Here is a 27,532-nt window from a genome sequence, read left to right as displayed (position 1 = left end):
GGCTTTAACGCCTGCAGTACAGTAAACTCATTTTATGAACTTACTAGATGCTCTACTCGTTCTGATACTTTACCCACTTATGCTGTTTTTCCTTCACATCTGCAGCCGGGCTCTACCCACTTTGACTCGGTGCAACAGCCATTTGCATTCCCACCACGACTAGGCTACCTGCATGAAGGTGTGACGTGCTTGTCCCGATCCCCACAGTACTAACAAAGTGGCTCCGCTAATTCAGTTACATGTGCTTTTCATTTCACGTTAACTGCTTTAACAACAAACGTCCCCCATTATTAAGCAATCCGCTTTTATTATGAAGCAGCATTACAGGAAGCGCTGCGTTCTCACCGGCAGTAACTAAATATGAATACCGAAACAGCTGACAGGGAACACTGTGAAGCAGTGTAACACAGCAGATGTTAGAAAGTCCAAACAGGCTGAGAGAAATTAAAGAGTTTCAGTTAGAAGCTACAAAAGTACTGAGAGCTGGACATGTTCACTTTTGAAAACGTTTTTCTCTCAGGTTTCCTGCACATGCATGAGATTAATATTGACTTTAGGGGGAGGCAGGTGTGGCAAAATGTCACAGAAGCTCACTTGGCCTTACTACGGAGCAGGTCCGACGCTGGCGCAGTTGCTGGTGAAAAGTGGATCACCGACATCAGCAACAAGCAACCATCCCCGCTGCCAAAGACTCAAACTTTCTGGCCTTATGCCCGAGATAAATGTGTCCCTTCTCCTCTTGACCTACACCATCAAACGTAAATCTGAATCTGACAGTTGAAACTACTCCCATCTATCAAAAATGATGATCGCTGTGTCATTGACGCTCGAGCTCATTATTTCAATTCACAGGGCTGCTGCTGATAGTGATGACTGACTCACAGTAAACTTGTAAATCCACTTGTCGTCACTCACAAAAATCAAGTCACAAAGATTTCACTCGTCTGTAGAAAATGTAATGTTACTTAAGAGTGTATGATAGAGGTGCAGAGGCTTTCAGTTTAACATGAACAATTGTTGAGAAATCCAAATATCTGTGATAGGTGGTGACCTGCAGAGGACCCCTGTTAGCTGTGATCCCACATGACGCCAGTTAAATTCTCTTTGTTTATTTTAATATCAGTTCAAGTAATAAATCCACAAAACAAGAGCTGGCAGTTTGTTCAGACTTGGCAACCAATCATAAGCCGGTTGGCAATAAACCATTAATTAAACACCCTCTAAAATGTGAAACTGTTTCATAATAGCTTGATTTGAGCAGTTCATGTCCTCAGCTCAAAGGTTTGATCTGGTTTGTAAATTGTTGCCTGAAGTGTTTCATCCCTGCTTATCACTCCATCATATCTGGTCATGGTGATATCTACAGTGCAGTTCAGAATTGGAAAGGATCGTGGTTGTGACATTGACAGTATCAACAAAACCTGAATTCTTTATCATGGCCACTGGTTTCAAACAGAAATACAATCGTATGTAAGCTTATGAGAAAATTACCCTACTTCTCACTTGATTTACTATCTCTTCAGTTACTGAATGAGTTTATGGTCTCAATCGCTAGTTTCAAGTTTTGTTCATTACAGCATGATGTTTCTTGTGTAAATTAAGGTCCCACTGAGAGTAAAATAAACTGTAAATGAAATGTATCTTGTGATTGACTCTTCAGGTTCTCTGTCAGATCCATTCAGCATAGAGGCAAAGAAATCCTCCTATCCTCCACAAAACCGCCATCTCAGCCAACATGATACAACAGTAGCTCACAAACCAATTGTGACGTCATGGTTACTTTAGATCTAAGACATATCAAATAAACTATTGTTTAGATATCGTTAGGGTTTGCCAAAATGGTACAGGTATCTAAAGAAGTTTTATGATTAATAAAATGTCAAATAAAGTCTCCTTTCCTGCATGACAGTCAGATGTGCTGCATTCCTAATCACCACCTTGAACTCTGGACATATTTTACCCTGCTAGCTATAGAGCAGACTGCTTCCTGCATCAATAGTGAGCACTGATGTGTTATTTAGTTAATGTTAATATATATTATATATGGTACCCCTACGCAAGCCATTCCATCTTGATCCATTTGAAGTTGTCAAGGTTAAATCCTGAGATGCAGAATTGTCCAGTAGGGAGGCAGTTTACAGAAGTAACTAGGCTGATATGAGATTAGAGAAGCAGGCCAGGGCAATCAGGATACATTTGTTTGAGGAAAGTGTCTGCCCCTCCCTTTTAACCACTGCTGAGGAGTCCTGGAAAGCAACTGCGACAAAAATGGGCTTCAGTGGACTTGCTCAGAGGCTAACAGGTAGCTGTCAGCTATAAACTGTGTGAGTGCAGAGCAATACGTTCCTGCAAATGGGAACAAAGGTCGAAACTGAAAATAAAACAATTTGAAACACTGGGGTAAAATCCTCTATTTCATGATGTGATCAGATAAAGAAGATCTCTGATTCTCATAATCTAAATCTAGACAATGTAGACAATAATGTATACTACAGTATGACCAGGTGTGGACCAGACACGTAGGAGCTCAAAACAACAGGTGAAGGCTTAAAACTGGAAGGGTTATATTAGCAAATGGATGCAAGTTTCTGAAATACAAGATATGATATATATAATAGGACATATAACTCCCCTTAAGGTTGTGCGGACAACTGGATAAAACACTGAACCCTGACACTTAGAAGCGAAATATAACCTTCATCTGTTTTTTCAGTCTACTCAACTCTACTCTAACAAATGCCATAGTATCCTTATGCCATATGTGCCAGTTGCCAGTGCCAGGATGAAGCTCTAGTTAAACCCAGATGGCAGCACTGGGACTCTCCAAGATTGACTGAGTTTAACAACAGTCTGTGAGAAAACAGAAAGCTGGCCCGCCAGTCGCTCTGTCAGTCATCAAGTCATCTCTCTTTTTTCTGTCTCTCTGGGTGGGTTTACATTTTTACATAATATGAAACCTTGCCCACTTTCATATGATAAATGCCTCAATGGCAGTTACTAAGGAGTGAGTAAGAAATGAATCAGGACAGACTTTATAATTAAATAATCATGAACCAATTACTAATTAGGTAATCATTAGTTTCCCCCTTTTTGCATCTTCAAGAGAAGTGAGGCATGGTGCTGAGTAGTTGCCAGGTAGACTTTTAAGCAGCGGGTTCAAAGAAGGTTGAAGTCAGGTCCACATGTGAATATTAATATAACGACTGTGGTATGAATATAGTGCTACAAATATTTTAGAGAAACCTGCTGTTTGTTTTTTTAAGAAACTCATTGTGAACTGTGAGAAAAGACTCAGTGGGAAGAGCTGGTGGACTGGTGATCAGAAGGTCAGAAGTTCGAATCCCGGCTCCCCTGGGCGGAACTGAGCTACATGTCGAAGTATCCTTGAGCAAGATACTGAACCCCAAAGTTGCTCCTGATGTGCAGATGCCATCAGTAAAGGTGTACCCTGGCCTATGCCCATTGTGTGAAACTGGATTTGGCCCCAGTAAGCCCCGCAGCCCCCCTAGGGGGAAACAGCAACATCCCGTGACCCTCACGGATAAGCGGAAAGAAAACGGAATGGAACGGAACGGGATAACAATTCTTAAGGTTCGTCCACACATATAATAAGGTGAACATCAAAGTCACCATCATGTCAAGTTTCACTTAAAGGGATGTAACTACCTTAGGCTGACTTTGAAAGAGTCCTGTTTAACAGCTGGGACCGTGTTTGTTGCCTGGCCAGAGGGGCCAGGGGTTTTGTTTGTAGAACAAGATGTCATACGATAAAGTGGTCTCCTTTTAGAAAGTCTGTCACATGGGCTCTCTCTGAGTATTGCAGCTTCCTCCCACAGTCCAAAGAAATGCAAAAAGAAAAAAAAAAGTTCTCAAAATTGTCCGTAGGTGTGAGCGTGAAAGGTTGTTTGTGCCTATATGTCAGCCTTGTGGTGACATTCTCCCAGTGTCAGCTGGGATCGGCTCCAGCAGCCCACCCCACCACCCCCGCCATGACCCTGAAAGGGATAAGCTGTTTCAGATGATGGATGAAAGGATGGTATGTAGTATCCTGAGATTTTTGTGCAAATGGATGCATGGAGTTTTCATCAAGTCTGTATATCGCGGAAAGATGTGAGCTGTTATTGAGTTATATTGTAAGTAGTTTTTTTGGTTAAAATGTCAAGACATCTCTTAACAGTTGCTTTTCTAAATCATCTTTTATCTACATGCATCTGCTCACTCTAGCACTTGCCCTCTGTTTGATTACAGTGATGTTTTACATTACCAGTGTTTTACAAAGGCAGTGAGCCACAAGTGGAAAGGCTTTACAGTGATGTAAAATCAATACAAGGAGGGCTTTACTGAGCTTCACATTGTGTCTGTTTATGACTGACTGCTGCATGTGGTTCAGGTTCAATAGTCAAATGTCATATAAGAGTCATATTTTGCAGCATTTTTATTCATTGATAAATCTAGACTGTCAAACACCAGTATGCACAATTAGTTGCTCAGTCCAACTTTTTCAAGCTTTATTCAAGTTTTACTCTTGTATTAAGAGCAGTAACCAGTGGCGGTTTTGGGCATGGGCGAACCGGGCAGCCGCCCAGGGCGGCATCTCTTTTCCATAACGTATGGGGCGGCACGACCGCTTAAAAAAAATAAGTATAGGCGCCGCAAAACGGTTTTCCATTATCAATATCGCCTGTTTGAGAAATTGGCAAATTAGCGCCCCCTGCAGCTGCAGGCGCCCCTAGAAGTTGACGCATTATGCACACTGCACAGAGATGCTGGGAAAGGCCAAGGGGAGGGGCTCAGGGGGGACAGTTCACCTCTGGGTCTTTTAAATGAAATGCAATGTAAAGGGGGAGGCTGGGGGGGTCCATTTATAGTACAATATTATAATGTAATTAGTTGCCAGTCACACCTTGACTTTCTTCAAAACAAAGCAAATCTCATTCATGATATTATGAATGCAGGCCATGAATCCTGCACCTTTTATGAATCGTGAGAAATGACTAATAAAAATAGGTGCCAAGGCGATTCAGAGGTCACCCAGGTGAATTGGTTTGGTCTTGACTTTTGTTCGCGAGTGCCAATGTTGGGGGATGGGAATTTGTGGATTGCCCTGCCAAATAAACACAGAGATGGACAGAAAGCGGTCAAAGCAATCAGGTGCCCAGTTCAGAAAAAAAAGAAAAGAAGAAGAGGAGAAACGAGCAAAGGATAAAGGTATGCAGTATCCTGTCTATGATAACAGTATCAAGGGCTAACGTTAAGGTTAACGTTAGTAACGTTAGGCTATAACTTAAACGTTTGTTAGCCATCTTGCTTTGTTATTTGCTATGCTTAGCCTATAAAATAATAATTCGGTTTTAACAAACCCGACAGTTTACTTCACCATTCGATTATGCTTTGCAACTAAACTGTTAAAAGTACAGTAATTATTTATTTAGATCATTTCGGTTAACGTTGGGCCTGTAGCCAATGCAATTGTTACTTAAGTATTTTAAGCTAAATAAATTATTTATACAGGTTTGTGCACTTTAAAAGTAACATTTATAGTGTTTTAATAAAAATTACATGTTTGTGCAAAAAGTGGCCTTTTTTTTGGGTAGGGGGGTCGTGGGGGGGGGGCGCTCGCCCGGGGAGTAATTCAGTGTCGAACCGCCACTGGCAGTAACTAATAAAAGACAGAAAGTTCAAACTCCATTAAGCGCAAACACCATTGGCACACAAGGACAACTTCAAACAAGAAGCTACAAGCCAAGACAAGACATTTTGACTGCGACCCGAACAATTATTTTCAGATTTTCCTTCAAGTGGAAACAGTCAACTTTCCACTGCTAGCCTTTCCAAGTGGCATTGAGTCGTGACTATCTACAGCAAAGGATAAAACAGTAGTTACTTCGTTCATTTAGCAAGTAATGAAGATGTGGAAGGTGATAGAAAAGGTGCCAAACTGCCAAAGTAACTGGACAAAATTACATATCTAAAGGGAGGTTTATAGGAACCCAGTCTAGACACAGATGGTGTCATTATTCTATCATTATATTGTGCAATCAACATTCACTTCAAAATGATACATTAAAGCAGAAAAACTTGTCTACTGCTTTTTTATAATGTAAACACTGCAAGATAAACGGGGCTCTTAAGGGACTTGTCAAGTAACTCGGATGTGAAAGCATCAAATCTAAACACAATAAATGAGATAGAGCACATTTACACTCAGTGTAACACTTCTGAAGGCTGAACGCAGCCAGGTTTGCCTACTGGTCCTATTTCAAGCAGCTCAGATTCAGCTGATTTTGCCCACAGGTCCTATTTTGGGCAGCTTTGGTTTACAGAGCCAAGCATGGATCTGCCATAAAACATAGGTCACACTGCTGTATATTTAGAGAGCACGCCTATTTTGGGTAGCAAATTGCAGCTCATTCTCAACACCTCATACCTGTTCTGTGAGTGTAAGCTGGAAATACAACAATGACGCTCATAACATCACAATAGCAGGATTCCAAAACTCTGCACCTACTGTACTGCAATGGCCACCGAGATGTCAGTCAAACCTGTCCAAAACTCCTATATATTGTGACATACTCATCTATCTTCGTGATCGAAAGTGAAGACATTTTTCAAAGGTGAGTACATTTTGTCCAGTTCTCACTACTTCAAAGGACTGTTTGAGGGTTTAGACCTGGTTGCAGGCTAAGGGTTGTGTCGATGCGTGTGGTTGTGATAGTTACAGTTTGGGTTACAGGCAATGACAGCTCTAAAAGGCATAAAGACACAAGCATGTGTGTCTCTCAGGGGAGGATAGTTGATGACAGAATTGTATCTTCAACATACACACACGCGCGCACACACACACACACACACACACACACACACACACACACACACACACACACACACACACACACACTGCTTCCTAAAGAGAAAATATGAGTATGAGATGGTACCCTGCAGGTAGCAGGATGTCACGCAGTGAACTGACAGCCTGTTGCAGAACCAGCAGAAAGTGTTGTGTCATTAAATCAGTGAAGCCTCAATAGTTGCTTCCTGTTAAGATGTTCACTAAGTTAATGTTTCCAGGCAACAAATCCAATTCTAGTCAGTGAGGAACTAAGCTAATGCCAAATACATTTTTGAATTAGCTCTAAAAGGACTAATGGCTTCAAACCCTGAAATGTTACGGTACAAGGTTTAAATAATAATAACTATAATAAAGGCCACTTGGGTCAGATTCAAGTAATGAACCTGTGAGAAGGTCTATGCTTTGTTTAAACACGAGTACAACGGTGACAGAGTATTGTACATCCCTACAAATATATATGCTGCCAGGCAGAAAATTGAATCAAAGTTTGAATGCACCCAATTTTGCTCTCAGCAGTTAGTTTCAGTTGCCATAGCAACCACACTGACATCATGACATCCGCCAGTTTGTGCGGGCAAACAAATATCAACAGGCACGCTTTCACTCAAATGAAAACAGCTGGTCCATCTTAACCGTCACTTCACAAGTGACAAGTGTGACTGAATCTCCATGGCTGACCACCCTTCACTTTAACCAAGAGGGTGCAATCAGGATATGGCTCGGCTTCACTCTGGAGGGGTTTGCATTCAACTCTATAACGTTGCTGTAAACCACATACCCACCATCACACGTGCCCTCTCTTGTTCATTCTTTCGACCGCACAATGTTCTATGTTACCTTAAGCTTATTTTCTGGAGGGCTAACTCTTTTTCACTTCGCATGTGGACTGATAGTTGAAGTCCTCCAGATTAGAATGTCTAACCATACTAGCAGTAATTATACGGCAGTAAAATATTGTTTTAATTCAATTGATAATTAAGACAGGAGCAAAGGAGGACGTCACACGACACTGAGCGACAAGGTCAACATAGAGTGGAGGTCATGGTAGCTGAATGGGTGAACCAATCTTTGGACAATGCAGACAAGCGTTTCTTTCCCATTTCCATCTGAGCGTTAACATCATGTTATTTCTAAATGCAGGTACCGGTAGATGCTTACATCTCCCAAAAGCCATCCAAACCTCTGATCAAGTGTTTCTCTCTTGTTTGGATATTGACTCATAAAGATTGGTTCCAGGATCATAAAGCATTTTCTGTTTTTTGGGTTGTTTTACTTTTCCAGATCCTATTTTGTAAGCGGAGATGGCACAGCAAAACACCCTGTTCTCACGGTGTAGACGTAAAACTAATGTGATGGATTCATTCTAGACAGAGTCTTACTGAACCCCACAATGCCGCACACAAGAGGAAAACCAGAGCAGAGCAAAACAGCTCGTAAAAAAAAAAAAAAACAAACATCCATACAGTCCTCACACATGCACACATGGACCGCAAGATGTTGCATATAGATGAACGATTCATTGAGGGTTCTATAATTCATGGGGGTATGAATAAGTGATATGAGATCATAAAGTGATTCATGGAGACACTAACTCAACTGCAATCACAGCAGTGAGGAACAGTGACACACACACACACACACACACACACACACACACACTGAGGGAACACAGGCTTTCCCTGTTTAATAATCTCTGAGCGTGTTTCCTGAACTCCTGAAAAAAAGGAGAAATTCATCCACAGAACGGATCTATTGTACATGATCGATTAACGTCTGTCACTTATATTCGGGTAATTGAATTCCTTCTGTCTCCGAATCATATCCCGACTCCTCTGACTTCTTTTAAAGCTGTGGGGCAGAAAGCATGATCACCAGTGTTTTTTGGATTCAGCAGGTAAGTAAGTGATAAATGACAGTGAAAGATAAGACCATGGCGCTGGATATTTGAAACCACAAGCAACAAACACTATAACCTACATAACCGGAGAGCATCTAGGAAATAGATTTAAAAGGAATTGTTGGTTAACATCTTCAGCAACCTATATATACAGTGCCAAAATGATAATATTGGGCACATAAATATTATGACAACAAAACTGACAGCTTCACATTGTTTGCTCGGTCATAGTCATCAGTGGTTGTACGCCCTTAAACGACTTTTTACTTGGCTTACGCCTCAAGCAGCAGCAGTAAGTGCAATAGCATCAGCCCACATCGACATGCACTAAACTGCTTCAGGAGCCGACTTATTTAATTTGTCAAAAGGTTTGAGGAAAAATGGCACCAAAAGTGTCTGAAAAGTCCCAAAATGTAATTTGTAATGCAATGTAAATTTAAAACAGTGGTCCTGTGGCCAAGCTCATACCATTGCAGGTTTAAGAAATGTTTAATTCATAATTCATTGACATTTATTCACATCTAAAATGGGTGCATAGACAGTCAGCAGTATATCTTCGGTGCCTATTATCTGACAGTGACTCCTGTGCCTCAGCGAGTCTGAGGCCATGATGATATGCAGTAATAATACAACAATAATTGAGTAGAGTAGAAGAGAGAAGACAGAGCGGAGCAGAACAGTAGGCAGCCTTGTCCCATAGTCTTCTTCTTGCCAATATGCAATATCCATGGTTGCTATGGAAACACAGTTTCATGAATCACTGTTTTATTTTCTTTTTGTGGGGCCAAAAGCTGCAGTTTTATAAAGCTGTGTTGCGCACAGTGCCCATTACTGTCTGTGTTGTAAGCCTTAAGATCTGTTAGGTATTAGGTGTGGGAAGAGACCAAGTTTTAGTCTGCTCCCACTGAGATGACTAATTGGCTGGCTAGTTGGTTGGCTGGCTGACCAGCAGGCTGAACGACCGACTGAGTGATGGACTGACAACTGAGAGACGCAATGAAGGAAGATGGGAGATACAGTACTGGGGGATTACATGTGAGGTAGGAGCTGGTATTTGTTATCTCATGTAGGCCTCCTTTTGACTTGAAATCATTGAAGACTGCCTGATGACTGGACTGTTTATGTGGCACGAAAGACAATAATCCTCATACTGGGATATCTGGCACGAGTGACCAAAAGCCCCCGACGTCTCCACGGATTTGGACTCGTTTGCTATTTACTCCCCGAAAAGCCCCCTCTCTTTAATGTCCTCTCATTTTGCCCCTCTCTCTCTGAATCTGAGAGTACATTCAGCCTCTATACTGCATTATGCCTTATATGGCATTTTGTGAATGGGTGTTGCTAGGTAACTGGAGTGCAGTAAAGCGTAGTGACTTGGTTCTTGTATTTAAGATGATTAAGGATTAAGACAAATGTTTTAAGCACTGTAGATACTGAACTAACTGGAGGAACCGTGTGCTTAGAGAGGCAGTGCAATTTTTCTGTGCAAAAAAATATTTTTTACACCGCACCAGAGTATGTATTTCAACTTTTGTGAGATGGTCTGTCACACGCTTTGGTCCAGAGCAAGACATTTAGACAACTACTGGCGAGATCTGCTGCATCCAAATGACCTGATGACCAGGCTTATCCTTACAGGGATTAAAACCCCTGACTGGCACGAAGTGGTCAGTTTCAACTGTGACAAAAACTAAATATGCGATTGGGTAGTCCTTGTAGATGAGTCAGAAAATTCAACAGTTCCCACCTGGGAGATGTGCAATGAAACACTTCTCCATTGTAAAGTATGATATTAGCGAGAGAGTACAAGATAGCATGGGAAGTGTTGCAGCTAAACCCGGGAGTGTCAGTTTTTGTGTTTTTTTTTTGTTTTTAATGTATTATATCGGTCCTTCGCCGTGGCCCCACTCTTTCTATGTCTATGTCAGACTGCTGTCAAGGTCAAGAATTTAAAGGTACAATATGTTAGAACTGGTCATTGTCAAATTTATTATTAACTTTAGCTGCTGTTAGCTAGTTAACTCAGTTCACAACGCAGCTAGCAGTCAAGGCGGGAACTCAGACTACAAGGGGAGTTTAAGCGTTGTTCACACTGCTGAGGTGGAGGTTTCCAGGCACTTTGGGACCCGGCAAGGGATTTTGGCATTGATCAGCTCTGGAATGGGTGGCATAACCAGAGTAACGTGAGCAGGCAAGTAAACAGGCTCAGCAGCCTCTCGGTGAACACAGCCTTCAAGACTGACAGGTCAGTTTGATGACATGGGAAACAGGTCTTAGAAATTACTGGTTCCAAGAGGATTATGCTAATCGGCCAAATAACATCAATCTGCTACATTTAACCAATCCTGTTATAAAACTTCCAATGCACGGCTTTCAGTTTTGGCTCAGACCCTTTGAAAACATACCAGACATCAGTGGAAACCTACTCCAGACCAGTGCTTAGAGGTTGGGACACTTCACGCCACTTCCCTTGCTGCGCCCCAGTTTAACAGAAGATTTCAATTCACCCGGTGCATCCAACTTTCTGTGAACATGGCCCTCAGGTACTGACCAATTCTCCGGTCAGCACAAGTTAGCCGTGAGCCTCTTACCAAGGAGCTTCCAAGCTGCAAACAAGTAGCTGAAAAACATCAGACTGATTAAACATATGAAATGGCTGATTGCAAATGCAGCATCAGATATCACTGTGTTGATGTTCCTGGACCATCATAATTAATTTTGCTCCAGGACAATCATCGCAACTGACTAATAACTTTTGTTATGGTACAGCTTTGTCACCCAGGGAAACAGGAAGGGGAAAGAGTGTGAAGCTACCTTTTCTAACACAGAGATAACACTGTGAAGCAAACTCATTTTAACTCAAACCACATTTTTCTACGTATTTTAGATGTCTAAACAACAAAAGCGCACGGGAAAAAGTTTTCTCAACATGACATGATCCCAAGTCTCCTGAGTGAGAGTCCTGTACATAAAGCACTCAGCCACAACAGCTTGCTCCAAAGTTGTTATGACACAGTATTCATAATGCTGCAAAAGAACAACACAGACGTGGCATTATCAGATAAACCAGTTGCACACACTGAGGGATGTGACACTACAGTGTCCACCTCCTCATCCTGGATGGTGACAGTGGATGGCAGTTTTAGTCTCACTGAGCTGCAGGTGGGAGCAGTAACTCGCATCCAAATCCCAACTCCTCCTCACTGAACCTCACATGGGTGGCTGTAATTTTAATTCCAGGCATTTTTACCGGGACCACTTCCAGGAAATACTTCAATTCAACGTTGTTTTTTTTAAATTTATTCTTTAAGCTCAATAGACTGATTCTAACTTTTATTGTATTTACATATTTCTATGAATAGGAGCCATTTTTCCATTTTAGAAGCACCACTGCTATACCACCAAAATAAAACTGCATGTCTGAGAATGAAGACAAATGACATAGTTCGATCATGTTGTGAAATAGCGTGGGGACATGGAAGCAGTTGTCTTCATTGATAAACAACTGCTAGTGAGTCGGGCTGAGATGTTCATGAACAAGGTAATTTTTTAAGTATTGTAATCACGTGGGGCACTCCAGCAGCTCATTGGTACAGCATGGAACCAGTGTACAGAGGCCCTGTCCTCGCCAGCTGACCTGCGGCCCCTTTGCTGCTTGTCGAATACCAGCGCTGTGGGCTGGTGGCCGGCCCAGCCCACCAACCCACGGCATCAGTATCTGACAAGCTGGGGATCAGACTAAATAATCAAACTTTCTTTGCACAGAATATTTCGCAGATTGGTCCTCAGAATATAACTGCAAACACACCGAATGGGAAGATAAACATTTTTACTAACCAGATGAATTCCTGCTTAAATCACTTTTCCAGCTCACATCCACACCCATTACTTCCCGTGTGCATCTCCATGTCACGTTTACTAACTCTCCAGCACGTAATCGTCGTGTTAAGCCTGGTCCAACAGCCCTTTACAGTTGTGATAAACAGATGTATGTCATGTCTGGTCAGCTGAGAAATTCAGCCAGCTGGCCGCGGCGTGGACATGCTCCAGATGCATTACGGCGAGTGACGGATGTGGCAAAAAAAGGTCATTCATACTCCATCCCCCGGTTTCTATCCTCCCTGTCCCGTATCCTCCTCTCTCTCTCTCTCATCTTCACTTTTCATCATTTCTCCATTTTCTGCTGTTTGCCTGATTTCTGTCTCTTCTGATTTTTGTGCACTCGGCTTTCTTTGAAGTCTCTTTTCATGCTGTCAGCACAAAAGTGAGCAGAGATGGACTCAACAGAAAGCTGGGTAGGCTCTGATGCAAGCTTGCAAGTTGAAATATATTTGAGGACAGCGGCAGCTCTTATTATTGGTCTGCATTTGAGGATTTAATTGCCCTTTAATCCAAAATAAATCGGTTAAGAAGGGGGAGCTTGATTGATTCTCCCTATCTTTTTTTATTAATGCCTCCTTCAATCCACTACACTTTGTCTTCTCTGCATTCACTATTCATCCATGTGCTCTATGTTTAATGTCCACATCATGCATTGCATTGGCACTCAGGGTGGATGGAAAGATGGATACGTTTCTGGATTTCTCTCTCCTCCTCGCACTTTATCTCACACTTTCTGCCTCTCACTTCGATGCCTCCTCTCCCTCTCACTTGCGTCAGCACTTCTGCCTGCTGATGAATATATGAATGAGATTAAAACAGAGAGAGGGACACACACACACACACACACACATACATACACACACACACACACACACACACACACACTCTTTTTCTTGCTCATTCTCCAGCGCAGAACCCTCCACACCACAAGAGGACATAAACATTTTAGCGTTTTCCATTTCGGCGCTGTGACTTCTTCAACCTCATCTCTTTAAGAGGAGACTTCAGCGGAGGGGTGGCTGCCTTGCGTCTAAGAAACCTGAAATTTCATGCGTAAAAGTGGAGTAAAATGCCACCTAGTAAAGAGACAGCCCTCCAATCAGGAGACACCCTGTAGTGACTTTGATTGTCTGCCTTGAATCCACCCACAACATCCCCAACAACAAGTGAATAATGCAGCTAACAAGCAGGTTTTACCTCGAGCAAGAATCCATGTTTACAGTAGAGGGGGAGTCGGGCTGCATACAGAACACACACACACACACACATAGAGGAGAACGTAGCTGCGTGTATCGTAGAGCCAAAAGCTATAATTGGCCCTTAACTTCAGGACATGGAGGGATAGATGAAGGATTAGAGATAAAGCTGGAGGGATAGATAGAAGGAACAGATGAAAGCTCCAGGAGAAGTTCAAGGAAACCAATCTTTGTGTAGAAAATAACACAGATGAGAAAGAGAATTTGAGAGGAAGACATGAAGTGCAGTTTTTAGCCCAAAATTTTCCCTTTCCCCCTCCTTTCCTTGTCAACATCACTCTTTTCTTTTCTTTTCTTTTCTTTTCCTTTCTTTTCTTTTCTTTTCTTTTCTTTTCACTCTTTCCCTCACTTCGCTGTAGGCTCTCTGTTGCTATGGCGACTGTTCCTGCTACCGCTGAGGAAGAGAGGATACCTGAGGAGAGGAAGGGGAAACGGCAGAGGAGCAAACAGAGAGATGAAGATGGATGGAGACGACCATGTTGATATGAGCGCAGGAGTTCACAGCGGTATTGTAACAGTATTTTTTTATTTTTTATTTTAGATGAAACAATCGATTCCATACTTTCAAAACTAACAGTACTTTCACTTAAGTGCAGTTTTTGGCTACCCACCTATCTGTTCTTTATATATAAGGCTACAGCTAGCAGCAGGCATGAAACCTTTAGTCAGGAGGAAATAGTTGATGGTTCGATCTGTATGAAAGCTGTTAATGTTTTATGGGAGGTTGCGTGCTGGATCGTATCTTGGTCGGCAGCAGTAACTTCCTGAGGTGACATCAAGATTTATTTTTTCTCAATAATAGACCTACTTCCCAAAATGTTGAACTAAAGCTTTAAATAAAGTAACCCCTTCCCTAAATACTCCCATTTACTGGTATAATTCTTCTGTCCACAAGGAGAGAAAGATAGAGATGCTTGGCTAAACATCCATCGCACGTGCATCGGACGGAAAAGCTACACCTATATTTTAATCAGTACAGTTGAGCACAGAACATCTTCATACATACGTAAACTGCAAGCATATTCTAACGCTTCACTTCTATTTTATTCCTTTTCATGTGTGAAACTACAGTGGGTGTGTTTTGGGCTTTCATTGCTGCCAAAAACCTTTACTACTTTGGCTTTAGACACAAAGGTACTATGGTTCAGTCTCATTAAGAAGGTCAAAATGGGGGAATAACTTTGGTTTGAAAATGCAAATTTACAAAAAGTTCTCTTTACCCACTTTTTAATGTGGATGCCCTGACTCCCCCCCGCCAAAAAAAAGAAAAGCAGTGCTGCATCTGTGCGTCATTTTCCCTCCACAAAACCTCACAGAACTGTTCAGGTGAACTTCACCAGTGACCCCTAATGGACGAGCAAGGTTAGCAGCAAAGGCTTTATGGACATGGGACTCAAATCTCCCGGAGCGACCTGCAGCAATAAATACTGCGATCAAGAACAGCCTGCAGTAAACGGTAGCCACTAGTGGCTGGACACGTCTGCAAGGGAACACACTGGCCGATTTAAATGTAATCAAAAATCTGGACACCAATAGAGTCTTTGACTGTTTGAAAAGTTTGAATCATCTTTAATTAATTTTTTTTTTTAATCGACCCATATTTATGTTTCTAGCTAGGACGTGACCTGTAGTGGCTGTAGTAATTATTACAACAGCAAAGGAGGAAGTCAATATAACAAGCCAAACGAAAAGGCCACAGGGAGAAGGTCAGGGATGGACAGTCGGGTGAAACAAACACTCCTGGCTTTCCCAGTGTGAAACCAAAAGTCAGTGGTGAGTTCTTAACTTACTAATGAAGTTAAGTGACATCACATGTTCGTAACTGTCACAGAAACATTTTAGCCCAAACCACAGTGTTTTCCTGAACCTTACCAAGTAGTTCTACTGCCAAAACCCAACCAAACTGCATGCGTATGCAAATCCTTCCAACTGTGCACTGCAGCAGTCATATTGTTTTGGAAATGTTGATATATGTCGTTTCTGGAGTCGCTGGCAACCTACTCAGTTGTTTTGTCTGAAGATGTGTTGGAAACTGAGCTGATTATCCTGGTGAAACAAACTAACACTGAAACATGTCTCTTCACTTTGGGTGCGAGCCATATCTCAATGTGCTTGCAAGTCTCCGTTTTATCGCTGGTGTTCATAAAACCCTTGAAAATTAATTTGGGAATACTCCAAAATATAGATGTGAGCCAAAAATACTGTTTTACTTTTGAAATGGACTTTCCAAATGGCACATGTTGCCTGTAACATAGCCAAACAGAGAATTGGGCAACAATGGGAGACGACTGTGTGTCCCCTCTCACACTCTCTCTACCATGTTAACCAACTTGTCTGCACCACTTTTCTGTTTATATGCCTGCGTGAGCTCTGGTTACTGCGTTTGCAGTCTAAGGAGACGCCTTTATCAGGATTTTGCCTCTGTCCCTGCAATGTCCTTTCATACCTGTCACTCGACAACAACGTGTTTCTGAGAAAATGCTCCTGCTTTAACTAAGCGCATAATCGCATTATCTTAATCAGAGTATAACATTAGCTACGCCTTACCCACGTTCTCTTCTTACTGAGACTGCAACTATAATGTATCAGCCACACTGAACACGGACACTCAAGACATTAATTCATATACAATGTAACAATGAAACTGAAATTAGAGGTGAGTTTTCGTGCTGAAATTCACACTCTGAGACGCAGGTGTGAATCTTCCCCTCGCTGTTTGATTTGATTGCGATTCACCTGTCAACGGATGGAATGATGCCTGTCAGCGTATGGCACTGCTGCACATGGCTACTCTTTCATCATTTAGTACAAGCAGTGAGATAGATTTAAATTCCCTTTTTGTTCAGAAAGCCCCTTAAATAGTCAGGCTGCAACATTAATACTGCACATTTTCCCATCTGCCTCTCTCAGACTCACCTCGGTACATAAAGACTGAAAAAACAAAAAAACAAAAAACATACACCCATCTACAGTGCTTTGCAATCGTGATGCAGTCAGCACACACCTCTCGGAGTTTGACAGCAAAGGTGACAGTACTTCCTCAACTCTTGGCTGACTAGCTGGGCTCACTGAGTTTCTTATGGCTGCAGACGTTCACTGGGTCTTGTTCAGTTCAGTTTTTTTTTTTTTATCACTTGCTGCTGATCTCTGGCTCCCTCTGACACGTCTCTAGACAAAAGTAACATCAGCCCGATGTTCACCCACAATTCAAAACTCAACCGCGACATTGCAATGTCAAATCTCCTTATCATGCTCTGTCTCTGCATCAATGCAGAACCTTCCATGTTGCATTATCGCGAGGCATCTTCTAATTGAGAAGTCTCCACTCCTCTGCTGTGTGAGCAAAGTTCGAGCCGAACTTTTAGACTCGCATTTTGCAACAACTTTGGTTTATTGTGTCGCAAGTGTAAATGGACTTCTGTCTCATATGGTTACGCTGACATTTCTGCAGTCAGGAATTTTGGCTGAAGTCATCTTCTTGAAACAATGCCTGGGGAAACGGCTGAACAATTTTTACACAGCATCGTATTCTTGCTGTCACAACAGGCTATTCACATGCAGCTCACCAAACCTTCACACATTCTGGTTTCTGAAAAAAAAAAAAATGTTTTTGTTGCATTTTGATGATGTTTGCAATTATGAATCAAGTTGTGACTTTGCAGTTTCTGACAAAACAGTGAAAGGTGCTCAAGCGGCTCAGGGAGAAATCTGTTATGACGAACTGGCCGTTAACTATTCGTTATATCGTTCATCCATCCAACCAATCGTCAGTGACTCATCAAGCAGTTGTGTATAGCTCTTGAAGTGAAGTTCTTCCTTTCAGACATGTTTACATATTTACTGGTTCCAGCTGAAGCACATAGTCAGTCTTGACAACTGCTTTCCGATCAAGGCATTTGGCGTCCCTGCAGTAGATCGAGGGTGATTCACCGGTGCGTACACTACAGCTTGATTGGCGACAGACATGGCATTCAGCAACGCTCCTTGTATCGCGGAAAAACTCTAAATTGCTTTCTTAAGTGGGATTAAGATAGGATTTTCTCATTCGGATGTAATGTGGCCCCACGAGTGAATCACACAGCAGTTGTTCAGGAAAGCCATTAACTCAGTTCAGTTCAGCTCAGACTGAGGATTCAGTCCCATGGGATTCATTTGCAATCGCTTCAATTACTGTAGACTTGCCCAAATGTTCTCCGTTGCTCCACTGTCCTCTTCTGTGCAGAAGAAACTGCAAATCACAAAGGAGTCATTCCAGCAAATGCCACTAACGACGGAGCTATTTAAAGACGCACTCTTCCCCCCAAAAAACTACAAGTGAAAACGCGGCAAACATAATGTCACGCACACCATATACTGTTTCCCTGGAAAAAAACAAAGTCATCGTGTTGTTTTAAAAATGTGTGCATGTGCCATTCAGAGTACACTCTACCCTTTGTATTGTGTTAATTACAGCTCAGTCACCCCGCTGAGTCTGTGGAGGACGCCGTGAGAGAAACATACCTCCCAAGGGACGAGGTAGTTGTACTTGTATATATTTTTTGTGGTGGAAAGGAAAAAAAAGGAAGGTGTTTTTGTTACTCAGCCTACTCTCATTGATGCAATTTGGGAGGACAAAATAAAAGAAACACCTGGCAGTGTAATTTAAATGCAGTCAGCGGAACCACAAACTATATCCTCCAAAGTGAACAAACAGTTGAATCAACACCTTGCTACAACAGAACCAGATGGAAAATGTAACGTGTCACTGTTTAAGTCCATTTTGGTTTCAAGTCAACTGGCGAGTGAGTGTATACATTTCTTTCTGTTTTTCATCCTGTATGTTCTTAAAAGCTTCCCTCAGCCTGGGTATGATATTAATGTCGACATGTATGAAAATCCTGCTGTTTCCTCAAAATGTAGCAACCACTAGATATATGCCAGATGCCTTGGCATTACAAAAGAAAGTCCAATTTCATGCTAATTCCCTCTGACGCAAAACAAACAACAGCCAAGAGCCAATCACACTCGTTTCAATGCCCATGGAAACAGAAGCACAGAGTGTGTTATGACTCTGCTCCACTACAGGGGTGGGGATCATTTCCAGCACAGATAACAGGAAACCCCAAAAATCGACCAGCTCCTGTGTAGCATGTTGAAAACGATCACACACAAATCTATTTTTGAACTTTGCAACAGAAAACGAAGTCGTTTCTGTGTAGTGTAGCAGATATACATCATAACCACAGTCCAGTCAGAGCATGCAAGTCGCTGTATGTGTACAACATACTCACAGACACTGATTCACGACAGGCCAGAGACTGTCCAAGATGCTTAACATCTCCTTTAACGTGATGTTATTTCACATCACATCACATTAGCAGGACATTTGACAGTGATGGATTCATCATAAATCCATCCTAGTGTAATGCACTGGGATATAAATTATGGAGATAAATGAAAGCAAGTGATATTTTTTTTAACGGCAGCGCAGTTTAAACACTTGAGAAGACTACACTGGTCGGACGTTTCACTTGTGGCCACAGGTGCAGTACTGGTTCACTTCTGAAAATGCACTTTCTCCTGGAAGCTCAAGAGCCCACTTCATCTTTCATCTTTCACCATCTTTGGGTTCTTTAAAAAAGAAAGAGAGGTCAAAATCAACTCCTCTGAATTCTTACATGACCTACATTATAACTGTGATGGGCATAACCATGCAGGAGTGACAGTGAAATACAACAATGAAATGCTGCTGTGAGGCGAGGTCCTCCCACTAAAAAAGCCAGCCGGAATGACTTGATGGTTCCTAACAGCGGCGTGTGGATTGTCATCTCCAAACTGCTGTGAGCAGCTAGATTTGGTAGATGGGTCTGAGATGCCACCTAGTGATTCTGGGAGGACCACCCCAGTCAAGCTACACCCTCGTTTTCCTGACTCAGCGAACAGGGATGAGTAGGACTGGTTTCATGGCAACAGCAGATAGAGAGAGAACGAAACAGATAGATAGAGAGAGAGAGAGAGAGAGAGAGAGAGAGAGAGAGAGAGAGAGAGAGGACAGAGGGTGAAAAACACAATGAGGCTGGCCCATCGACGCCCACACACACCCACTTAGAAATACACAAAATGACACACACACACACACACACACACACACACACACACAACAAGGGGTATTTTAGTGATACATGTTCAAGATCACATTTTAATGGCTACTCTGGTTTCACTTCCTTTTTTGAAACTCATTGAAGAACACTGTACATATCCAGTAACATTTCATTTAAGGTTAAATAGACAGTTCACAACTAAAAACACTTTCAGTGAGATCCTTCCCTTCTGTTTGAGCAACTTGCTTTGATAGATGTGGAAGTAGCGCGATGGGAAAAAATCTTTCATTAGTCAGACACCTAACTCATCTCTGTCTGTAATGTCGACTGCAATAAACTTTTTCCCACAGCAGAAATTTGGAACTTAATGAGAAAGTCTATCCACAGGAGCGACATAATCTGGCTGAGGTGTCGAACAAGCCCATCATAAAAAAAAAAAATCCTTTTGTTGTCTTTATCAGACTAATGCCAGTTGTCATTTTACAGATCTTCCAAAATGTACATTTTACAACAATATGAGCCCACCATTTGACAGATATTTAGATTCTAAAGAATGTCAGTGATGAGATTTAGGTCTGTGATGTTATTTTTCTTGCTTTCTCTTTGAGCTGTGCACTTCTGAGAGTACTGAAAGTGATAATATAATTCATAACATCATCAGCTGGAATGCCAAATATCACTGTTGCTGTAGATTGCATGCATATACGGATCAAAGCACCTCCCTGTGCTGCAGTATAGTTCCTGGGGATATATCTGGGTCCAGGAGCTGGTGGAGCTGGCTGGCTGAATGATACCTCAAGTTCCCTGCTGCTGATATTCTCCTTCTTCTCACTGCCCTTTTTGGTGGCACCTCTCTGTGCCATTGTCAGCCACTGTCCTTACATGGTGTTTAGCGGGCATTACATTACCTATGCTAATTACAAACTATCAGCCAGGTGCCTCCAATTCATGATCAAGTGGGATTCATCATTCAGCACACCTGGGTTTGAGCAGATTTGGATGGCGAGAACGTTCATGCTCATATCTGCAGCAGTTGCAACAAACAAAATGTGTCTAAAACACAAAAGATTCAGAAATTAACGACAAGCGTTTCTCTATTTGGATTTCACTCTGGATCAAAATGTCAGGCCTGACTGCTATGACATTTTGTCCTTATGATGAATCCTAAATACTTTATTAAATACTTAAATCAAGCTGGAAACTACCTTGGACCTTGATGCCCCATGAGGATGAACCTCTATGGTCTGTGTGCTTTTCTTTGTCAGACGGTTGACTTTGAAGATAATATGACGTAAACAATTTTATATTTTTTACTGGTTATTAATCTTGCACAGAGTACGTTTCACTCTTTCCTCTTAAATTACCATCATACAAAAAAAATGCCTATTGCACACAATCAAGGAAAATCATAGGAAAAACCCATTTGGCAGATTACCTTGGAATTCACCGGCCACAATCATATTATCCAGAGGATGATCCTGAATCACCCAAAGTGGCCAAATTCTCCACTTGGTACACAGGATATCTCACAATTATAAGTCAGGTTATGATGTAAATTTCAAGGCACATGCCTCCAACATTGACCCATTTCATTGTAAATGACTCAAAGACACCTTATGTAATGTTAGTTTGTTGTTAATATAATCAGTGTTGAATCTGAAAAGGTACCACAGAACAGATCATACACAGCATTAAGTCATTGTTTTCACTGCTTGTCTAATTTGAACTGTGATCAGCACTCGGGTTCACTTTGTGTTTAAACATTTCTCCCGTACCTTGTGTGATAAAGCTAATCTGCCAGCTGCTGCCGCTGCCGCAGCTGATGTTTCACAGTCACATGAGTACCTGCGTGTTTCTGATGCCTTTTATCACAAGGTGTGATGTTGGTAACAAGGATCAAGGGGAAACAACAACAGCTTGGTGACTGTACAAAGCCCAGCTGAAGCATGCTAATTACAAATTTGTTCAACTTTAAGGTTCTTATTGACTACCCATCCATTCCATTGTATTTATGTACAACACCGCTGTTGTTCCAATTGCTTGCCCTCTCAAGCTGTTACCAGTTTGGGCATTGCAGTGTTTGTAAGGAACAGAGATCCTTTTATTCTTCACCTTTTCTTTTTACAAGCAAGTTAAATGTTTTTGTTTTTTGTTTTTTTCTAAATGATTTGTCCACATAAAAATGTTATCAGTGTGACCTGAAAAAAATAATACTGCTATTGGTGCAATGTCAGACTAAGTTAGATTAATGGTGCGTTCACAGCGATAGTAAAGCAAATTTTGAGGCAAAAGTTTTTGTTTTTGGGGTTTGCCGTGTGGTGTGTGTGGAGGTCCACTGCTCAGAGCCTGCCAGCTCTGGAGGAGAGAGACAACTCGGAGTCTGAATACTTTCCCTTTAAGCCATGTGCCGCACTTTGCTTCCAGATTATCAATTTTTTAACAAGCAAAATTAACTTTAGACTTTAGACTATCCACTATAGACTTAGTCTGAATAGGGCCTCCAGACTCACGTTGCTGTCTGCTGTGATGAGGGGAGCTCAGAGATTACTGTTTATACTTTTGGGATTGAAAAGTGGATTTCTCTTCACTTAATTACCTTGACTGCAACAGAGTTGACTGCAATTGTCGGGTGTTGAGTTCATTTCAAGATAGTTGGGGAGGAAAAAAGAACCGGAGCCTCTGGTGAGTGCTGAGCTCACTGAGAGGTTGATTTAGACACAAACAGAGAAGTGGTTGTGGTTTTGTTACAGTGAATGCAAAGTGAAGAAACCTTGATCTTTGAGGCGAAGAAACACTTGCAGGAGTTGCTTAAATTAACACAAAATTTGCAGCTGTGGCTGAGGGGCAAAGCCAGCGTCTTGTTATCGGAAGGTCAATTCCCCTGGTCTGCATGAAGAAGTGTCCTTGGGCAAGATACTGAACCCCAAACTGCTCTTGATGTGCTGGTTGGCACCTCGCATGGCAGCCTGGTAGCTTCGGACAAAATCACTTGCTAAATGTCCTAAATGTAAATGTAAATTTGTATGAGTAACACAGAGTGAACATTTGCTTTTTCTCTCCTGTTTAAATATACAAAACACAACTACTTTGACATTCATTTTGATAAACTGTTTTTTTTTTGTTTTTTTTTTGATTGGTTTTCAGTGTTTTTTCTTATTGTTTACTGGACTAATCAATGTCATTATAATGTACTTCCTGTAGGGATTGTATGCGTATTGTTCACTGGTAATGTTTTGATGGATCTATTTTTTTTTTTTATTCTAGTTTCCTGGTTTCTGTACCAATTCATTTTCAGCACTTTCAGTCAGACTCTTGCTGTGGTGTTTCCTTTTTTTCTAATTTGTTATCTCTAGCATTCAATTTGTCTTCCAATATGGTTTTCGCAGGTTTTCCAAAATGCTGCAAGTAAAAACCTCAAAAGCCAACTGCTGTCTTCAGCCTTTACTGGAAGGGTATTTAGCTGACTGCATGGCTGAGCAGCTACGTGAGAGCAGAAGAGCCTTGGTGTGCTTCAAATTAAGCGCTTGGAGGCCGTCTGAAAAATCCTCCCCCTGCACCTGTCCAACGTCTGAACTGAATGTCGAACGTCTGACAGTTTCTGTAACTTTCCAAAACCAACAATCTGACAATCCCACCCACTTCCAAGCGCAAACCAGCCACATGCAATGATTCACACTTCACACAATTGGATTCGGCCAAATTTTCGTGTACAGTACCTCCATGAACACTTTCAAGAAGAGATGGCCTGAATGTGTGCCTCTTTATTCCAGGTTTTATGGCTGCACTGAGACAGCAAAGACAGTATTCCTTGATAAGACTGGGAGGCAGTTGGATAGAGCCTGGAGGAGGTGATGACAGCAGTTATTTCATCTGAATTTTAATTTTGGACGGCGACGTAATCTTAACCTTAATTCCTACTCTGTCTTTTATAAGTATAATATTGTTGCTCCATTAACCTTGTTATCTTAAACTATTTAACCCATTTCAGCCCCTCCACAGCATGCCATAACTCCCCCACTTAATCCTCCTCAACCTTCAGCTCCACTTTTCATCACCGTGCCTCCATCAGTCAGGACAACAATTAGAAAATCTGCTGATCCTGACCAACACAGCTCTGAGAACCAGAGATTCAAAACCCCTCTCGCACTCAGTTCCTACCTGTACTCTGAACCAATGAGGGTTTAGATGGCGGAATATGAGGGGTTGGTCCAGCTGACAGTCACCCTGAAGATCAGTGGTGGGCGGAGCTTATATCCCCGGGTGACGGTCTGTCGTTGGTCAGGTTCATCTCTGCTTCCTTGTAACCCCACCCACTGGGCCCCTGCAAGGCCTTATGGGTACAACGCTCTGCTGAACATGTTTGTGCCACCTTGTTGTTGAGTTGGGCTAAGCAGTCAGGAGAGGTCGTCTGGTTGAATCTTCTTGTGCCGTCTTCATATAGGTTTCCTGTGCGAACAGACAACAAAGACAAAACTCAATCCAAATCACGCCTCTGCAAATCAACCGACCCTCTGCTAATCTCAGTCCTGTTAAGGTGTAGCGTCTACACCTGTAAAGCTTTTGGCTGAACCTCTACACATTATCCAGCAACATTCTTAGTCATCTTTGAAACAATGCATCCTTGATTTCAGACACTAGCTGGCTGAAATGGGAACTACTGCTGGCCGTAGTTAGCTGGCTACTTAATATCTCCACGTGTTGGTTGAGGAAAACCCTCTCCAGCGGACTCACTTTTTGTTGAGTCATTATTACCATACACGACTTTAGAAATCATACTTTGGTCGATTTTGGCTTCCTTAGTTCAAATCAGTATCTTTTCCATGAATAAAAGAAAAGGCTTGAGAATGACTAATAACCAATCAGTTCAAGAAACTGAAAAGCTATTTTAGGTAGCAAATGTAGCGAAAATTGCCTTAAGTGTAGACTTCCTCAAACAAAAAAAAGAGCAGAAGAGACCTACTCATGTTTGATAAAGTTGCATCTCTGCTCTCACGCGGTGATGCTTCAGTCTTGAGCAGGGATTTGATGACTTAATTGGTAGTGTGACGTTGTAAACGAATCACGAGCATCCACGTCAATCTCCATCAGATTAATGGCAAATGGCATTGTGATAACACCAGGATCGCCACAGTAACACCAGAGAAATCACCACAGCCAAAAACGGCACACTGGAAATGTCTACTTGTTTACATGAACTGCCATCATCTGACTGCTGATGACGTATTTCACAGGGGGGAGTTTTCAACCACTAATCCTTGGAACTCTTGTGTGACAGTGTTACTTGAAGAACACTCTGCAATAGTTATACAAAGTGTCTCCTGATGAGTATAAATGGATTCGAGTGAGAATTTTTTCTCTTTACATTGCATTAATGTGGACCAAAACACTAACTATGTACCATCTGTTTCCCTTCTAGCATTGCTGACAAATATGAGGAGCTTCGTGACTGTCTGTCCCCCTCAGCGCAGGCTTGTACATCATTCCTCCTCATTTCAAGTCAGTTCATTAATGCTACACTTGATCTCCACAGACCACAGATGAAATGGAGGATTTGCCCGGCAGTGGAAAATAATTTTTTTTCAGCGGCTGCGAGATGAACAGTGAGTTGAACCAAACAATGAGACAACCGCTGCTGCCTGCCTGCGCGTGTGTCGGTTTGTCTGTCCAAGCAATCCAAATGACATTCAGTAATGTGGGGATGCTCGTCACCATGGCGATGCAGCATTAGTCATTGTCAGGTTCGTTATGGAGACAAAGGCCTGGGTAGAATGTATGATTATGCTTAAGGCAGTGAGGGTTAGCCTAGATACCAGCATGTATACACATACTGTGTATAAATATACTGCATTATACAGAGGCAGTTTAGTCTTCAGACTAAAGTGCCATGCAATTCCATACTCGCCAATCATTCTTTGTATTTCAAAATACAACAGCCTGAAACTGCATTTTGTATACTCTAACTTTCTAGGTGAGTATCTCTGTCACCCAAAGTCTTTTTGTTGTTGCTGTTTGTTGTTGTATTGTTACTGTTGCTATAGCAGTCCTCTCCATTATCCCAGAGCTTCAGCTCTCAAATAGAACTCCTAGGTGGCCCTTGTGATTGTAAGCACTAGTTTCCAGTCAGTGGTTTCTTCTATCACTGTGGATACATCATTTCCTTATCGTTCATTTTAACTGAGTGTATCATCATTAAAGAACTTAATTCTGCTCTGTCAGGGGAACCGGCAGGAAGAGGTGAGGGGGTTTTGGATCTTCCAGGGATTGACATAGATATCTAATTAAAACTGTGAGATGGGCTCAGGTCTGGAATGTTTCAGTTACAGGGTTTCTCTCCACATATTGGTTAGTGGTGGGAAGTGAATGTGCCATCTGCTCTGTCAGTCTGTAAATGTTGTTGAACTGAATCAATCGCATCCTGACACATCTCTTCCTGTTACCAATGTAGTTAGCCCACTATATGACACCTCGCTGATTATTTCGATTGCCCTGTTTCAGGTGAGGTAGTTTGCTTCTACTATAAAGAATCATGGTACATATATTTAAAGTTTCCTGAAAAGTCAGATTTTGTGCGTGGCCTTGAATCAGCCTCCTGCATTGAAGGATGTTTCATTTATTAATGTTTACACTACTGCCATGATGAGTAATCTATTTTACTGCATAGAGTTATAACTGTTGGTTGAGTGAATAGTTTGAAAGACTGCAACAACTTTAAAACATATTTTACTGGTTACATGAAATCACCTGTTCCATTGTAGATTTAACTGTAGTCAAATAAGATATTTCACATTTTAAGATACAGGTAATATACAGTGTTTTGAAGTGTAACCAGTTTACTTAAGTGTCTCTCAGTCTTAGTATTGTCTATCCAAACAACACTGAAGCAAATTGCAGCATCAGACAAGTTCAGTAACTTATTAGTTAACATCTACCTGCAGTCAGTCAGTTTCAGAGGTGTTTCTCCTCCTGTGATAAAGTTTTAAAGCTAGGTGTAAACTTTTCTCCTAGTTTCATGCTACACCTCTGGTCCTTGATAACAAAATTACACCAATTTTGAGTTCAAGACGTTAATGGCAGAAAACTACTGAAAAACGCTGAAAACTACACAATTTTCCCCACAGTCACGGATCAAGAGATGAGCTGAACTAAAACGGCGGAGTGTGTCGGCCTGCGGAGCATCAGGGATTTTACACCAAATAAATGAAGGCACAAACAAATGAACATGAGGAAAAACTTGCTCTGTGGTCCTCCCCTCAGTTTCAGAAAGTCTCTTTCCTCTCTTAAACACTGTGAATGCTGACTCCCCTGCCCACCCACAGTCTGTTGGCTGCATAACTGTGTTCGTATCTGTGAACAAAAAAAAAAGAAAAAAAAATACAAAGCCAGTGCCTCCTGTTGGATGAAAAGCTGCAGTTTCTCCCGGATGTGATCGCTGGTGAAAATGGGTTGCTTTTTAAAATAACCAAAGTGTTCAGGGTCTGTGAAAGTCAGACACAAAGTACCCACACCCTCACCTCTCATTTCTGACGGCAAGAGCCGCAGAAATAACAAAACTGAGCGTTTACTGTCC

At 41.8% G+C, this 27,532-nt stretch overlaps 1 protein-coding gene and 1 long non-coding RNA gene across 2 annotated transcripts in view; one reads left to right on the top strand and one right to left on the bottom strand.

The window, feature by feature from the left end:
* lrrc7 (leucine rich repeat containing 7) overlaps window positions 1–27,532 on the bottom strand; it is a 127,388-nt gene that overhangs the window by 80,140 nt on the left and 19,716 nt on the right. The window contains exon 2 of the mRNA XM_037114755.1: window positions 24,124–24,411. The gene's annotated coding sequence lies outside the window, so the exon portion shown is untranslated. The remainder of the gene's footprint in view (window positions 1–24,123; window positions 24,412–27,532) is intronic.
* LOC119028600 lies at window positions 9,522–27,183 on the top strand. Its single transcript, XR_005077756.1, has 4 exons — window positions 9,522–9,787; window positions 14,245–14,391; window positions 25,382–25,565; window positions 27,084–27,183. It is a non-coding gene; the product is annotated as an uncharacterized LOC119028600 (long non-coding RNA).

This window comes from Acanthopagrus latus, chromosome 11 (genome assembly GCF_904848185.1).
Source record: "Acanthopagrus latus isolate v.2019 chromosome 11, fAcaLat1.1, whole genome shotgun sequence".
Taxonomy (NCBI): Eukaryota; Metazoa; Chordata; class Actinopteri; order Spariformes; family Sparidae; genus Acanthopagrus; species Acanthopagrus latus.
Note: the sequence above shows the minus strand (reverse complement) of the source record. Positions and strands in the feature narration are given on the sequence as shown.